The sequence below is a fragment of the Neophocaena asiaeorientalis genome, unplaced genomic scaffold, assembly GCF_003031525.2.
Source record: "Neophocaena asiaeorientalis asiaeorientalis breed wild unplaced genomic scaffold, Neophocaena_asiaeorientalis_V1.1 scaffold46, whole genome shotgun sequence".
NCBI classification, from domain to species: domain Eukaryota; kingdom Metazoa; phylum Chordata; class Mammalia; order Artiodactyla; family Phocoenidae; genus Neophocaena; species Neophocaena asiaeorientalis.
This window is the reverse complement of record NW_020175393.1, coordinates 11,006,790-11,023,879: the sequence shown is the minus strand read 5'-3', so window position 1 is coordinate 11,023,879 and position 17,090 is coordinate 11,006,790. Positions and strand designations below refer to the sequence as shown.

At 40.3% G+C, this 17,090-nt stretch overlaps 1 protein-coding gene across 3 annotated transcripts in view; it reads left to right on the top strand.

Moving 5' to 3' along the window:
- SUPT3H (SPT3 homolog, SAGA and STAGA complex component) overlaps window positions 1–16,859 on the top strand; it is a 443,936-nt gene extending 427,077 nt beyond the window's left edge. Inside the window, exons 14-15 of one of the 3 annotated variants that reach the window (XR_003006039.1) lie at window positions 14,255–15,925; window positions 16,522–16,859. The gene's annotated coding sequence lies outside the window, so the exon portion shown is untranslated. Of the gene's footprint in view, window positions 1–14,254; window positions 16,166–16,521 lie in introns of those variants that run through there. The other 2 variants (XM_024765889.1, XM_024765890.1) reach the window with 2 other exon arrangements.
- Window positions 16,860–17,090: the final 231 nt, after the last annotated feature.

Here is a 17,090-nt window from a genome sequence, read left to right as displayed (position 1 = left end):
AAAAAAAAAAAAAAAAAAAAAAAAAAAAAAAAAAGAGATACCTATTGTCTTCTGTGCTTTTACAGTAACTGCCATTGTCTCCGCAGCCCTTCAGTGGTGAGTAAGTTGTGCCCTCTGAAGGTTTTAAGCTTCTTTAGCTTAAATTTAAGGGTATTTTTTTTCTTTTGACATTAAGTATCACCCGAACTTTTTTCATATGTCTTATTTTGGGGAAAATTTATGATCTTTTTAACATTAGGAAGTTTTGCTTTTCCTGACATTTTATTGCTTTGCATATTTGAAACATTTCAATCCCAGACAATAAATATTATGTGATTATTATTTTCATATGGATAGGCTATTTCCTCCTGTTTTCTCTAACCCCCTTTCCTAGCTAATACTCAAAAATTTATTAAACTGTTCCATTCAGCTTTTTCAGAATCACGTATAATGGAAATTGAAAGAGGGGCAGGTTTGAGAGAGGAGAGGTAGTAGTAGTTGAAAATAAATTGAAGTGTGTAGTTTTCTTTCAGTTGGATTTCTAATATTTCTTGTTTGGTTGAAATGAAGATTATATTTATTCTGTAAATCATTTTTATAAATTGACATAACCAGTTATCACATTAAGTGGTATCTTTTTATATCATTATTATGGAAGCTAAATGGGTCTCAGCAAAGTGGACAGATGTTAGCTGAGTACACCATGAGAACTCAGTATTAAAAGCACCCACCTTTAAAAGCTCTCCTCATGGCTCCCTCACCTGCATCAATTCTTTTCTCAAGTACCTGTTCTTCAATAAGGCCTTCTCTAACCCCCTTTTAAATATTGAAGCCCCAGCCTCTGCCTTACATACAATATCCTGCTTCCTTGTTTTCGTTTTTATCACTAACACTTCCATACCATTTCTTAGACTTATTTATTTTGTTTATTATCTCCTTCCTCTAGAATGTATAGACTGTCTGAGATTCAGGATTATGGTCTGTTTTGTCCGCTGTTGTGTCCCCAGCACTTAGAGCAGGGCCTGACACTAGTGCATGCTCCGTCAGTATTTTCCAACATAAATGAATGATTGATCAGTCCTTATTTCTGCAAATTCTTGCAACATTAGACCCATGTCATTGTTCTCTGGTTCTTCTCCAGACTTTAACTGTTTCTTCTCACTTCTGTCCTGGCTTGTTGTCTGACTCCATGCCTCAACTATTTGCTTTCCCTTGACTTTCCAAAGTCCTCTGAATTTCTTCAACTGTGTTCTTCAACATAACTCTTTTTTTAGATTTTAGTGCTTCCAAATTCACAATACATCTTCAACAGAATAAGAAATTTGGCCACCACAAGCAAGAGTTATTATGATGTACTTGGTTTTTCATTAACATTATTTCAAAGTTTTTGATATATTTCACTACTTATTAAATTTTTTGCACGACTCCAAGTTAGCAATTTTTTTTGGCCGCGCCACGCGGCTTGCAGGATCGTAGCTCCCCAACCAGAGATCAAACCTAGGCCCCAACCGTGAAAGAGCCGAGTCCTAACCACTGGACCACCAGGGAATTCCTGGGTTAGCAGTTTTTTAAGTGCATTTATTTATTACCTCTTACGTTGCAGTCGTTTTTTCTTAGACACAGCACATATATTTATTTCTTTTTTAAAAATTAGCTCAATGTGGTATAGTTTACATATAGTAATAACCCCTTTTTAGATGTGTGGTTCAATTCAGTGACTTCTAACAAATAAGCACAGTTGTGTAACTGCCACCATAATCAAGATACATGAATGCCAGAAAGTTCTCTCATGTTCCTTTGTAATTGATCTGCCACTGATCACTAACCCCTGGCAACCACTGGTCTGATTTCTGTCTCTGTAACTTTACCTTTTCCAGAATATCACATAAAATGGAATAATTCTATATAAATTTAGATGTAAAGTTTTTGTGCCTTCTTTCACTGAGTGTAATGCTTTTGAGATTCATCCATGTGGTTGTGTGTATCAGTAATTCATTTCCTTTTCTTGCTGAGTAATATTCCTTGGTGTGGATGCACCACAGTTTATCTATTCATTATTAAGTGTACCTTTCGATTGTTTCTGGCTATTAAGAATAAAGCTTCTATGAACATGGGTGGACAGAGCTTTGTGTTGATTTATGTATTCATTGGTAATGGGTAAACACTTAGGATTGGGATCACTGAGTCATATGGTAAGTGAATATTTAATTTTATAAGAAACAGACAGTGTTTTCCCAAAGTGCTGTACCATTTGGCACTACCATCAGAAATATGAGATTTCTAGTTGCTCCGTATCTTTGCCAGCATTTGGTATGATCTATTCTGTTGTTTGTTTTATCTTGTTTTAATTTTAGCCATCCTGATAAGCAAATAGTTGTATCTCACTGGGGCTTTACTTGCTTTTCTCTGGTGACTAATGGTACTAAGCACTTGCATGTATTGGTTTGCCATCCATATATTTTCTTTGTTGGTTCAAATCTTTTGTCTATTTTAAGAAATCGGTTGTTTGTCTTCTTATTACAATATAAGAGTTCTTCACGTATTCTAGATACAGAAATGTGTTTTTCACATATTTTCTCTGAGTCTGGGGCTTGACTTTTCTTAAAGAGTCTTTGGAAGAGCTGAAGGTTTTAATTTTGAAGAAGTTTGATTTATCAATTTTTATTCTTTTATGGATCATACTTTTTTGTGTCTTATCTGAGAAATCTTGATCTAACCCAAGCTCACAAAGGTTTTCTCCAATGTTTTCTTCTTGATACTTTAAATTTCAACTTTTACTTTTAGGTATTTGATCCATTTTGAGTTTACTTTTGTATATGGTGCAAAGTAAGGTTTAAGATCCCTTTTTTTTTCTTCCCCTGCACATGGATGTCTGTTCCAACACCATTTTTTTGAAGATTATTCTTTCCTCATTGAATTACCTTGACACCTTTGTCTAAAACCAATTGACCATATATGTGTGGGTCCATTTTGGATTCTGTTTTGTTCCATTGATCTATATGCTCATCCTTTGACAGCACCTCACTGTCTTGATTACTAAGTCATAAAATCAGGTCTTATGAATCCTTCAGCTTTTCCTTTTCAAAATCTTTTTTTATTCTATGTTCTTTGATTTTCCATATTTCTACAAAACGCTAGGATTTTGACTGGAATTGCTTTGAATCTATAGCTCAATTTAGGGAGAATTGATACCTTAACTGTTTTAGACCTTTAATCAATGAATGTGGAATAGCTTTTCATTTACTTAGGTCTTTTCTGATTTCCTTCATCAATGTTTTATAGTTTTCAGAATGTAAATCCAGTACATATTTTATTAGATTTATCCATAGATATTTCAATTTCTGGTTCATTGCTAATATATAGAAATAAAATCAATATTTGTATATGAGCCTTTTTTCCTGTAACCTTGCTGATCTCACTTACTAGCTATAATAGTTCTCAGGGATTTTTGTTTTGTTTTATTTTTGTGTATTCTTTGGAATTTTCTACATAGATGATTGTTATTTGCAAATAAAGACAGTTTTTTTTCTTTCTTTCTAATCTGTATACTTCTTATTTCTTCTTCTTGCCTTATTGCAGTGACTAGCATCTCCAGTACACTATTGAGCAGTCATGGTGAAAACAGACATCCTTGCCTTTTTCCTGAATTTATGGGGAAAACATTCAGTCTTTCATCATTAAATTAGCTGCAAGATTTTCTTAGATGCTCTTTATCATATTGATGGAAGTTCCTTTCTTTTTTTTTTTAAATAAGTTTACTTATTTATTTATTTTTGGCTGTGTTGGGTCTTCATTGACGCACACAGGCTTTTTCTAGTTGCGCAAGCGGGGGCTACTCTTCGTTGTGGTGCGCAGGCTTCTCATTGCACTGGCTTCTCATTGCAGGGCATGGGCTCTAGGCGTGCAGGCTTCAGTAGTTGTGGCACGTGAGCTTCAGTAGTGGTGGCTCACAGGCTCTAGAGCGCAGGCTCAGTAGTTGTGGTGCACAGGCTTAGTTGCTCCACGGCATGTGGGATCTTCCCAGACCAGGGCTCAAACCTGTGTCCCCTGCACTGGCAAGCAGATTCTTAACCACTGTGCCGCCAGGGAAGTTCCTTTCTATTCTTAGTTTGCTGAGTGTTTTTATAATGAATGGATGTTGAATTTTATCAAATGGTTTTTCTGCATCCTTGGAGATGATAATATAGTTTCTCTTTTTTTGGTGGTACATTGCATTGATTGATTTTTTTATTTAATTATAAATGACTTACAACATTATATTAGTTTCACATATACAGCATAGTTATTTGATATTTATTTACATTACAAAATGATCATTGGGATGCATTATTTCTTTGAATTAGCATTTTCGTTTCCTTCAGATATATCTGATTTATCTTTTTTGGAGTTTATAGAATTTCTTGAATCTGAGGCTCGATGTCTTTCATCAATTTTTTTTAACATTCTCAGCCACTATTCTTCAAATATTCTTCTAGGATTTTAATTACATGTATGTCAGACTTTTCACCATGTGCAAGATGTCTCCTATGCTCTTTTTGAAATTTCCCATCTTTTTTTCTCTCTTCTTTATTAATCTGGATATTTTCTACTGACTGACCCATCTTTATTAATCTCTTTTGCTGCATCCAAAATTCTATTAAGCCCATCTAGTGAACTCTTAATTTCAGGGTTTGGTTTTTTTTTTCAGTTATGCAATCACCATTTGATTCTTTTTTTTTTTAATTTATTTATTAATTTTGGCTACGTTGGGTCTTCGTTGCTGCACACGGTCTTTCTCTAGTTGTGGCAAGCTGGGGCTACTCTTCTCATTGCAGCACACGGCCTTCGCATTTAGGTGGCTTCTCCTGTGGAGCACAGGCCACCAGGGAAGTCCCCATTTGATTCTTTTTTTAAAATGTTATTTTAAAGTCCCTTTCCGATTACCCCAGTGTCTGGGTTGCTTATAGACCTGCTTTTGTACTCTGGGATTTTTTCCTCTTAGTTTTCAGTCACTTTGTTCTGTATCCCACTATGCCTAGGATTTTTTCTGCTGAATACCAGACCTTGTATGTGAAAAAATGTAGAAGCTCTGGATGATGATTTCTTCCAGAGAGGATTTAATTTTCTGGCAAGTGGACAGGGATGTAGTCAGATCAAGGTTGATCTTTTTCTACTTTGCCCGTATTCATAAAAGGTATACCTAGGGTCTCAGCTGAGAGCCTGTGGTGTTTACCAGACCCTTCAACCTTGGTGAGCACTGAAATCCAGCCCCTGACTCCCTGGACCCATAAAATGGATGAAATTTCTGCTCACCTCATTCGCCTCCCAGCTTCTACTCTTACCCCATACATGTGCAGCTTTGGAGTTGATGTATATTTCAAGGAGAAATTTCATTCTTTTTTTTTTTTTTTTTTTTTTTACACCATACACTTTTAACCGTACTATTAAATCCTCCAAATAAAGACAATAGCAAAATGCTTCCCCCTAGCATGACACATGCTAACCCTCTCCTCCAAAGAGGATATGAATACCTTTGTGGTCTTCCTCCTGAAAATCTATAAACTCAGTCTAATCATGAGAAAAGCATCGAACAAATCTCAGTTGAGGGATATTCTACAAAACACCTGACTACTCAAAACGGTCAAAGTCATCAAAAACAAGGAAAGTCTGAGAAACTATCACAGCCAAGAGGAACCTAAGGAGACATGTCATAAGTAAATGTAATGTGGTCCTAGGTGTGATTCTGGAACAGAAAAAGGACATTAGGTAAAAACTAAGGAAATCTGAATATAAGTATGGGCTTTAGTGAATGATAACATATCAAAATTGGTTCATTAATTGTAACAAATATACCATACTAATGTCAAATATTAATAATAGGAGAAACTGGGTGTGGGGTATATAGGAACTTTGTATTATCTGTGTAATTCTTTTAATAAATATAAAACTATTCTAAAATTAAAAGTTTATTTTTTTAAAAAAAGATATAGTCCAATATGACACATCCATTTGGGGTGATGTTTGTTCTTTTCTATGAGTTGATATCCTGCAACTTAAATACTGAGATGTATAGCTAACCACTATTAATACCTGATAATAGGGGAAAGGGAGAGGGGGAAATAATAAAGAATTGTTTAATACCCAAACAAATACGCTGTATTCACATTAAAGTAAGGAAGAGATACTCATAACCACTCCTGTCATCATTTCTGTAACAGGTCCAGTGGTCATAGCTAGAGCTTATAACTTCCTTCTTCCACTAGGCAGTTCATACTCCCTTAGCCCTCAATAAACACCTCAGCTGGTATGGTTCCTTGCTTGATGGGGTGAGCCTGCCTCTTTCTGTTTCAGTTATATTTTGCTGTATAACAAATCCCCCCAAAACTTAGTGGCTTAAAACAACAATGATTTATCATTTCTCATGATTCTGGGGAGTCAGAGATTCAGGCAAGTCTTGACTAGGTAGTTCTGCTCCGTATGGCATCATCTGGTAGTTATCAGCTGCATTCAGCGGGCAGCTGAGCTGGACCAGAAGGATCAAAAAGGCTTTGCTCATCAATTTGGAGATTTGGAGCCTCAGAGCTCCCCATGATCTCTCCTTTTGCTTCTGACAACCTTTGGCTTCCTCACACATGATAGTTTCAGGGTAGTTGAATTTAAAAGACAACTGGCTTCACACAGACGGCCAACAGGCACATGAAAAGATGTTCAGGGCTTCCCTGGTGGCGCAGTGGTTGAGAGTCCGCCTGCTGATGCAGGGGACATGGGTTCGTGCCCCGTTCTGGGAAGATCCCACATGCCGCAGAGTGGCTAGGCCCGTGAGCCATGGCCGCTGAGCTTGCACGTCCGGAGCCTGTGCTCCGCAACGGGAGAGGCCACAACAATGAGAGGCCCGCGTACTGCAAAAGAAAAAGAAAAGATATTCAACATCGCTAATTATCAGAGAGATACAAATCAAAACCACAATGAGGTATTACCTCATACTGGTCAGAATGGCCATCATCAAAAAGCCTACAAATAATCAGTGCTGGAGAGGGTGTGGGGAAAGGGAACCCTCCTGCTCTGCAGGTGGGGATGTAAATTGGTGCAGCCACTATGGAGAACAGTATGGAGGTTCCTTAAAAAACTAAAAATAGTTGCCATCTGATCCAGCAATTCCACCCCTGGGTATATATCTGGAAAAAATGAAAGCACTAATTTGAAAAGATAATGTGCCTATCAACAGATGATTGGTTTAAGAAGATGTGGTGTACACATACAATGGAACAGTAATCATCCGTAAAAAAGAATGAAATATTGCCATTTGCAGCAACATGAATGGACCTAAAGAATAACATACTAAGAGGGTGTAGGCATGGCTTCTCCTACTCCCAGTGTCCTCCCATGTGAGGAGGGGTCCTCAGTGCCCCTAGAGGCACTCCATCTGTGGCCCAGGAAGCACTAACTTCAGGGCAAGAATGTTCTAGGCATTTGTCCAAGTGCCCAGCTGGTCAGGTGTGATGCTGGTGGTGTTCCCTCTGCACCACGGCTCTCACACTTTTATGACCACGATCATTTATAAAGCACATGGGGAAGTGTGTGTGTGTGTGTGTGTGTGTGTGTGTGTGTGTGTAGGCTCATCCCTCAGAGATTCACATCCAGTAGTTGGGAGAGACCAGAAATGTACATTTTTAAAACATGAGTCCTTCCAAGCAACATAGATGGACCTAGAGATTAACACACTAAGCGAAGTAAGTCAGACAGAGAAAGACAAATATCGTATGATATCACTTATATGTGGAATCTAAAAAACAATACACATGAACTTACAAAACAAACTCAAAGACATAGAAAACAAACTTACAGTTACCAAAATGAAAGGGAGGGAGGGGATGGATAAATTAGGAGTTTGGGATTAACAGATACAAACTACTATACATAAAATAGATAAGCAACAAGGATTTTCTGTATAGCACAGGGAATTATATTCAATATCTTATAATAACCTATAATGGAAAATAATCTGAAATATATTAATAAATATATATATAACTGGATCACTTTGCTGAACACCTGAAACTAACACAATATTGTTAATCAACTATACTTCAATTAAAAAAAAAAAAAAAAAGGCGGTCATCTTCCAAGAGGGATGAAATGAAAACTGATTCTTCTTCAGGTGTGGCTCTGAAGTTCCACAGCATCACTTCTATATTTTGCAGTCAAAGCTGGTCACAAACCCAGTCCAGGTTAGAGGGGAAGGGAAATAGGCTCTATCTCTTGGTAAGAAGAGCAGCAAAGAATTTGTGCCCGGTTGTAATCCACTAAACTGGTTGTGGAAATCTCTTTTTATCTTCTTTAAGGCAAATTCTCAGAATTGGAATTGCTCCATGGAAGGTATGCCTCATTGTAAAAGCTTGAGACTTATCCAGATGGCCCTCCAGTTGGGTTTTTCCAGTTTTCATTCTCATTAACAATGTTTGAAAGTCAGTTTCCCTGTGCCTTCACCAACACTAGGTATCATTACCTTTTTTAATCTTTTCCAGTTTAAAGAAGGGGAAGGTCTGACCACTGCATTTATTTGTATTTTTGAATACCATTGAGGTTGAATATTTTGAATGTGTTTATGGCCATGTGTCGCCGTTCTTTTTTGAATTGCCTAATCTTGTACTTTGCCCATTCCTCTCTTGGGCTATTCCTGGGTTGAGTGCTGATGTTGGTCCGAAAACCGGGTTACTAAAGTTTAATTGACCTCAAACAACCCAACTAGGTTTCTAAATATTATAAATTACTCTCACCCAAAAAAAAATCTATCTCCATTTCCATTTGTTTACTCTCTACTTCCCTAGATCATATCACCTTTTTCAGTTCGTTCTTTTCTCAGATTCACAATATTAGAACTGCAGAATCACCTCATTTTTCAGTTGAGGCTTTTGACAACAAAAGAGGAAAGGGTCTTGTCCTTTCTAAAGGTGGGGAGTCTATTCAGTTTGAATGCATGGAACCTCTCTTTTGGCTTCTGGTCAAAACTACACCAACAATGCATTTAGCCCCTTTACCAAAAGGGTTGTGTCCTTGTGTCTGGCACTAAGAAGTTCAGTCTATCCATAACTTTTGCCTCATGAATAACTCAGATCCTAAATTCCCCCTGCCCCTACTTGGCTGTGTGACATTTTATAAATTGCTTTAACTTTGGGGCCTTGGATTACCCATCTGTTAAGTGGGAGCACTGAACTTCTACTCAGTGATTCTGAGACACTCTTTTTACTCTTGAAGTCTGTTGTTTAAGAGGGCATTAGAGAGAATGGATTAGGGGAAACCAGCATAGGTGAAAGTTGACCTTTAAGAAATTTATTTCGGCCTACAATGTCTATTTTTGAAGGTAGCCTAATCAAAGCTTTTTAAAAATAGTTTTTAATTATAGGTTTGAAACTTTGTGTTATTTGTAATGCCTTTTTAGAAGCATGAAAATAGCATTTCTCTCTGTACCAGCTTTGTGCTTTCCCATTTGGTAAACACTGATTTTATTTCTATCTGTTGCCTGTAGGAGTAGACCAAGCCAACTCAGTACTTCCTGTTTACCTCCTGGTCTTACATATGGTAGATTGCCACAGACCTGCTCTCAAAATAAGCTTCCTTGGTTTAATTCTGCATTTTCTGGTTAGGCAACTGGCCTGTCAGTACTTAAACAATGAAACAGTTTGGCTACTGAAGACTTGTTCTGACATTCCCCCTTCAAATTGTCAGTAGAAAGGAAAGTCACTTAATGTAATGGCAGGGATAATACAATAGTAGGATTTACATTTAAATGGGGACATCACACAGTACCTTTCATTTGAGAATATCAAAGCACTTCCAACTCTTAAACTTGGAATGTGTGACATGGGCGAACACAAAGATAGTAAATAACCTGATTTCCTCTGGAGATTCTCAGTGCTCTAAATATCTATTTTTTAAGGAGGAAGATTGAATGTTATGTGTATTGAGTGAATAGACTGTAAGCTTAGAAATATTTTATGTTCCCAACATAGTTTATTCTGCTTAGCGTAAATCATCAGCGCCAACCATAACTTACCATTTACTGGAGCCTTTCCGGTTGTATTACACTTTTCAGTTGTATTACACTCATGTCAGACACACCTTCGTACAAGTCCCTCCAAGGTCAATAGTTTAGAAATTCTGCCTCTTGCATCCCCTTCTCCTCTCAACACTTATGGAAATATATGCTAATTGGAACAGAAGCAGCCTACCCAACTAACAGGGTTAGACCACTCTTAACACAGGATTAATGAAATAGAAGTTTAGGGTAAAAATAACATTTTTCAAGCCCTAAGAGTGTAGATGCCAAGTAAAAGCCAACAGTTCTCCAGGATCAGTCAAATCCCACGCTTTGCCCTCCTTCAACTTTGTTCAACGGAGTTGAAGAAGAGGAAATCCTGTACGCCCACCGTTGCTCTTGGCCACTGTTGCCACCCTCTGGCCCTCCCACCTTCCCTGAAGCCACAGCTCAGCAGTCACCATTGTGGAAAACAGGACTGCAGACTCAAGGTGCAGAATGAGACTCTACACATTGTTTACTGAGGTGACACGCAAGCAGGCACTTGTGCACAGGTAGCTACCTGTATTCATGGCCGGCCTTTGTAGGTGTGAGATTCATGTCCATAAGAGGGCATTTAGAGACCACAGGTATTTAAAGTGACAGATATTGGCAAGAAGTTGAGTTTGTGAAGTATTCTACATTGCTGATTTGTGACTGAACCATGGGTTAAGAGACATCTAGAGCTATCAGAGGCTTAGAGAACAGTATTTGCTCAGAGGGAGAAAAGCCTACGGATCTTATCAGTTTGCTGAGACTAGAATTGGCGTCCTGTGTGACAGACCTGTAATCCTGGGGGTGAGGGGCTGACTTCCTTTTAGAGTTCCGGGATCTTTCAGGATCCAAAGGCAGCCTTCACCTCTGGATACTCAGCTCTTTATAGACACCCTGAATTCTTCCAAACTGACCGATCACACTGGAAATAAATTTTGCACACTTAAAAAGTGATAACTCTTTCACATCTAGTACCCAGATCTTAGTTTCTAAGTATTCTCCACTGATATTCAGGCTCCTTGGAAAAACAGCTGATTCCAGGACTGGGGCAGGGAAAGAGGCCTTGAAAAATTAGCCTGGAACTTCCTAATTCACCAGAAAATAAAGAGTTGCTCAAAGAACCACAGGGAAATAGCAAAAATGGGAGCTTGAAGAGGCTCCCACTGGCTAAATCTGGGAAAATTTGATTATAGTAATGGGTTATCATGCATAGAATAAGATAAATAATTTTGAGTCCATACAATATAAATAAGTAAATAAATAAGGGAGAAAGTGAAAGCTCTTCTTTGCCATAGAATTCCAACTAATAAATATAGCTGGAGTTATGGCATTAAAAGATCCTCAATGGGGGAGAAAGACTGATAAGGAGTAGAAATTTACATAGTCTCAAATTATCTCCCCACAAATTACCTGTTAGTTACAAAGGAAAACTAGTAACAACAACAGCAAATCTGATGTTCTTTCGGTTGTTCCTTGTAAATATTGTTAATTAAATTTTTTATTGTTTTGGATCACAAATGTTAAGCATTCCTTTTGCTTGAATTTTGTCTTTCTTGAGGTCACGCCATTAAATAAGAAATGCAGACAGAAATTCATGTATAACAGTTCAAAGAATACCTCCAATGATGACAAATCCTTTGATAAGATACACTTTGGGTAAATGCCTAATTCCACTCTTTTTGTTCAGACCTAATGAAATTGTTCTCCCCTCCAAAAGCCAGATCAGGCTAACCGCACAGCACAGCAGAGACATGAGGGAGCAGAACCCACCCGCCCCCCTCATCCCCCGCACTTGGATTAGAGGGAGCCCGAGAGCTACAGCACTGGGTGGGCAGAGAGGTGGCCCTTCCAGGTTGGCCACTGAACTACATCTGGTGCCTCCCCTAGGGAGGATTCTGACCTTCTTTACTTCTCCTTTTGTTGTCTGTATAAGACCAGAAACACTGTTTCCAGTTACTGTGGTGGTTAGGTATCTGTGGCAGGCAGGATGCTGGTGTCCAGAGAGGGCAGGTGGGGTAAACAGAACCCCTAGATATTGCTGGCTCAGCTGGGCTCCTGGCTACCTGGTTACGTGATGAACTGCACCAGCATTCCAGGGAGACGGGACAGGCACCTCGAAGACTACATCCAGACACTGAAATACACACCCACCAAACAGCCATCCCAGACCTCTAATCTTACTTTATGACCAAACTATAATTACATTACAGCAATTACTTGAATATTACATTTTTATTACTGTTATGTCATTATGTCTACTAGGAAAAAATATGCCTACTTTAAGCAGTAGAATTCTTAATGACTCATTTAAGCTCTTTAAGCTTATTTAAGCTATCCGAAACCCCTGACTTAAACATTTTGGCCAAAATAATTTTTAGAGCCTGGTGGGAAGAAGAGGGTTAATCTCCATCTATATTGGTGCCCAAAAACCAAGAAAACTTTCACTGGTGGATGTACTTCTAGAGATTAAAAAGTTCCAGCCAAAGCTGATCAGAAAGTTATGTTACATTTAAGAGCTGTGTTTATAAAGCCATCAGTTCCTTATCATCTATTGATCAGTTCCAACTACTGACAAAAAGTAGAGAACTCAGGAAACATCCATGTCTCCATCTTCCAAATGTGTGGAGGCATATTTCCCATCCTTCCAATGTCAAGCAGGAAGATTCTTTAGAGGCCAGCTTGGCCCATTTTTCAGCCCTTTCTCTGGAAGCCAGTGGTTTTACTTGGAACTCACAAAGGACACTCCTCAAATAGTTACTAATGTAAGTACATTTTCTAATCATTATATTTTACTTCATTACCTCTTTTTAGGTAGTGTCTCATTAGGCCTGATCTTGCTGAAAGATTCCAAGCTGTCAGACTCAGTATATTTTCTCAGCAGGGGGTCCTTTGACCCTAACCACTTTGCAACTTAACTGTGTCCCTTTCCAAAGCAGTGCAGGCCCAGACAAGCGTATGATGCCTCTTGTCTCAAAAATAATTCTATACTTTGAGAACCAGGATTCAGACCCTTGAATTTGGGGAACTTACCATATGAGCTGGTGAGTCGAAATATCTAGTTTTAACCACTTTTGAATTTTTTTACACATACATTTACCCCAAAATACCCTGTGCCTTAAACAAGCACTTTCCTACAAGAAGATGAAGCAGCTAACAGGTTTTGCTTCCCTTAGGCCAACCAAGCCCAAGGTTTGTTTTTTGCTTCATTTTTTAAAAAGTCCTTTTGGCAAATATATGTCCTCTATGTTACTGTGTAAAATTCAGTGCCTAATTCTAAAGTTATGTACATCTGCCGGACATATACGCTGTTAGACATTCATTGCTGCCTACCAATGTGAAAGGTATTACCAGGTCTATATTTAACATTGTTTTGGCAAGGCTGTTGCTGTGGGGAAAAAAAAAATTCCTATAGAATTCTTAATGAGAAAACTGAATGATTCTTTGAAATGTGGCAGTGATTCCCTGACTTATTCAGCGGTGATGTCACAGGTGCTGAGAAGCAAGAAACAGTAGACTCGCTCGTTTGCCAGCACGCTCTCAAGATGCACCAGAAGGGAAATGAAACTCATCTCGCCTGTGGTTTGTGCTGAGCTGTGCTTCCCGCCACTGCTCCGGGGGTCACACAGGCCCCTGCTCGGGACATGTCTCACACACTCGGTTTGTCATCCCTGTGAGCCTGTGTCATGGAAGGATGCGCTGTTTGCATGTGTTTCTTATAGAACTTGATCGGCCCACTGGCCTCTCTTCTGTTCATTACCCACATTTGTCTTAGAAAACAGCCACCTTGTTCTAGCTGTTGGAGAAAGACAGGGCTTTCCTCCAGCTCACCTGAGTCCCCTCGGTCGCTTAATTAGCAAGTGGCAAGAAGTTCAGAGAAGTCTGTCAGGACAGGAGAATGTGCTCCGGCCTCCTTGTCACCTAATTTGAATCCTGGGCCACACTCTTGGGCAGAGGACACAATGGCACATCAGGTGGTGTCCTGGTCAGGTCTCAGGTGGGTTTGTAATATTAAAAGAATAATATAATATTAGTGAATGCAAGGCAGTATCTGAAAGGAAAGCCAACGTTCCCTTGACGTTTATAAAAACATTATCGTAACAAGTGAATTCTTTCTGTGGAATCTGTTAAACTAATATGCAGTAAATATAATGGTTCAAAGTCAAAATCCCATTCTTGATTTATGGATTTACCAAATTAACCTGCCAGACTCTCATCCTTCTTGCATAGGCGAAACTACAGAACCTTTCCACAGTCTCACTTCAATCTTCGGCTACACGTTCCAGTCCCAGACCTGTCGCTGGCACCACGAATGTTTTCCCCCTTCTCCTGATGTCGTCTCAACATCTCAGGGTCGTTGGCGTTTTCTCAAGACTGTAACCCTTATGCAGTCGTTCATGGGACCAGCTGGTGACCTCACACACTCCCCAACTGTGCTGCAAACCATTTCAACACAACCCCATGCCTCGGAGTTTTGATAACTTGACCTGGAGCTCCTGGGTCTGTAGCAACTTGGGGGCAGCTCGGTACCTGCTAAGGTATTGCTTCCCCTGCCCCCGGCCCCCCAAAAGGGCTGTAAAAGGTTAGGGTTCTGAGAGGTGGGCAGAGGCTGTGGCACACACGCTCCTGGGCCCACAGAGGAAGGCCTTTCTCCTCCTCCCTGGCACATGTCCGTTCTGACGCCTCCTTCGCTAAGGGTCACATGCTCCAGACCAGCAGCCACAGCAAGAGGGGCCAGCCCTGGGGTGAAGAAAAGAGATGCCGAGGCATCCTCAGAAGGATGCTGTCCTTCCCCTCACATATCATCCGCTGCCCGCAGCCCAGCTCCCCTGAAGCCCTGGAGGGGCGGCCACGGGCAGAGTGACGCTGACTCAGAAATGCCCCCTTTGTGCCTCTTTTGCCAGTAGCAGAACTTCAGTAGCAGAACTTGATCTTTCAGGAGTCTCTTTGGGAATCTCTGGGTCTTCTGCTTTTAACAGCTAAGTGAAGCAGTATCCCCTTACAAAAGGAAAAATGCAGCTTCAAGATTTGCTCAAGACAGAATGATGACACTTGGCAAGTCCAAAAAGAAGAATACTTCACTGCCCACTCCCTGCTCCCAGATGTTCGGATCACTGAGAAATGGTACAGCCAGGGTGAGGGGGTGCGAACTGCTTGTTTATTTGGCGTCTCCTTGGGGGGTTATAAAAAACAAACAACAAAAACACACACAGAAAAGCTCGACACGATAAATAAACCATCGACAGTAACCTAAGATGAAGCGCTCCTGCGAGCTCCTGAGCCTGTGTGTTTGCGGCTGTTCTGCAGTTAGCCGAGGATGCTCGTGGATTGTGCTAACGCAGCACTGAGCCCCGGGCCAAACACCTTCTCAGGTTTTTTTCCCCTCTGTGTTTTGCTAATCCCTGGATGAAACATAATCGCAGAGCAATGTTCAAGGTTGGACGCAACAGGGAGGAACTCGGCGTTGGCTCCCACCCAGTGGAAATAACATGCCATTGGACTTGACAAGGCAGGAGGAAGGATGTTAAACAAATACACTCCCTCCAGCCTCCCTAGCAATGGCTCGCTGCTCTCCACAGAAGCCCCAAGTTTCCCCAAGCTGCTCACTCAGCTCCCAGGTTTCATCACCTGAGATATGTTGTATAAGATAAATAGGCAGGGAGGCCAACGAGCAAAAATTCCAATCAGGAAAAGAATGGAAAGAGAATTAAGTCATTTATTCCCCTCTAGGGCAAAATTAAAGTAACAAAAGTATCTGTATATAATAAATATATAATTATACATAATAATTAAACTCCAGCCCCTTGCAGTCATCATTCTTTTTCCCTTTCTCTCAAACCAGAGGAAAACATTTCTCCTTATTGTGATTTCAAGTGCAGACTTCTGAATCAGAAGTTCCAGGTACCACCTGACTCCTTGTCATTTTGTGTTCTGATGACAGCATGGGAAAGGGAATCAGAGAATGGGACAGAATTTTCTCCAGTGAACAGAGAGAGAAGGCTGTCTAAAAGTACTCATCTGTTCCACATAAAGTTATCTAAAATATACACACACACAAGTGCATGTATTTGTAACTCATTTAATCTTTTTTTTAATACATTTATTTTATTTATTTATTTTTGGCTGCATTGGGCCTTTGTTCCTCCTCGCGGGCTTTCTCTGGTTGTGGCCAGCGGGGGCTACTCTTCGTTGCGGTGCGCGGGCTTCTCATTGTGGTGGCTTCTCATTGCGGTGGCTTCTCTTGTTGCGGAGCACGGGCTCTAGGCGCACGGGCTTCCGTAGTTGCGACGTGTGGGCTCAGTAGTGGCTCGCAGGCTCAGTAGTTGTGGCGCACAGGCTTAGTTGCTCCGCGGCATGTGGGATCTTCCCGGACCAGGGCTCGAACCCGTGTCCTGCGTTGGCAGGTGGATTCTTAACCACTGCGCCACCAGGGAAGCCCTCTCAGTTAAGATTTACAACAACGCTCTGAGATTGATACTGTTATTTTTATTTTACAGGTGGAAGTCTGGGGTGCAGAGGGGTTTAAGACCACACAGATTCAACCATGGAACGAACTGGAGATCTCCACGTGGTTCTAGACAGAAAAGCGGGCTCCGAGGAGTCAGGGAGGCAAAGCTAGAGGTTAAAGACAGTAACAACAGCAAATCCCCCTACTGTCAGGAGACTAACAAGCAAATAAATAATAGAACCTGGCCTCAGTGCTCAACCTTTTCCTAAGGAGCTTAGAAAGTGCTCAGATGGATATGGGGAGGGGGAAGGGTAAGCTGTGACAAAGCGCGAGAGAGGCATGGACATATATACACTACCAAAAGTAAGATAGATAGCTAGTGGGAAGCAGCCGCATAGCACAGGGAGATCAGCTCGGTGCTTTGTGACCGCCTGGAGGGGTGGGATAGGGAGGGTGGGAGGGAGGGAGACGCAAGAGGGAAGAGATATGGGAACATACGTATATGTATAACTGATTCACTTTGTTATACGGCAGAAACTAACACACCATTGTAAAGCAATTATACGCCAATAAAGATGTAAAAATAAAAATAAAAAAAAAAAGAAAGTGCTCAGAGGT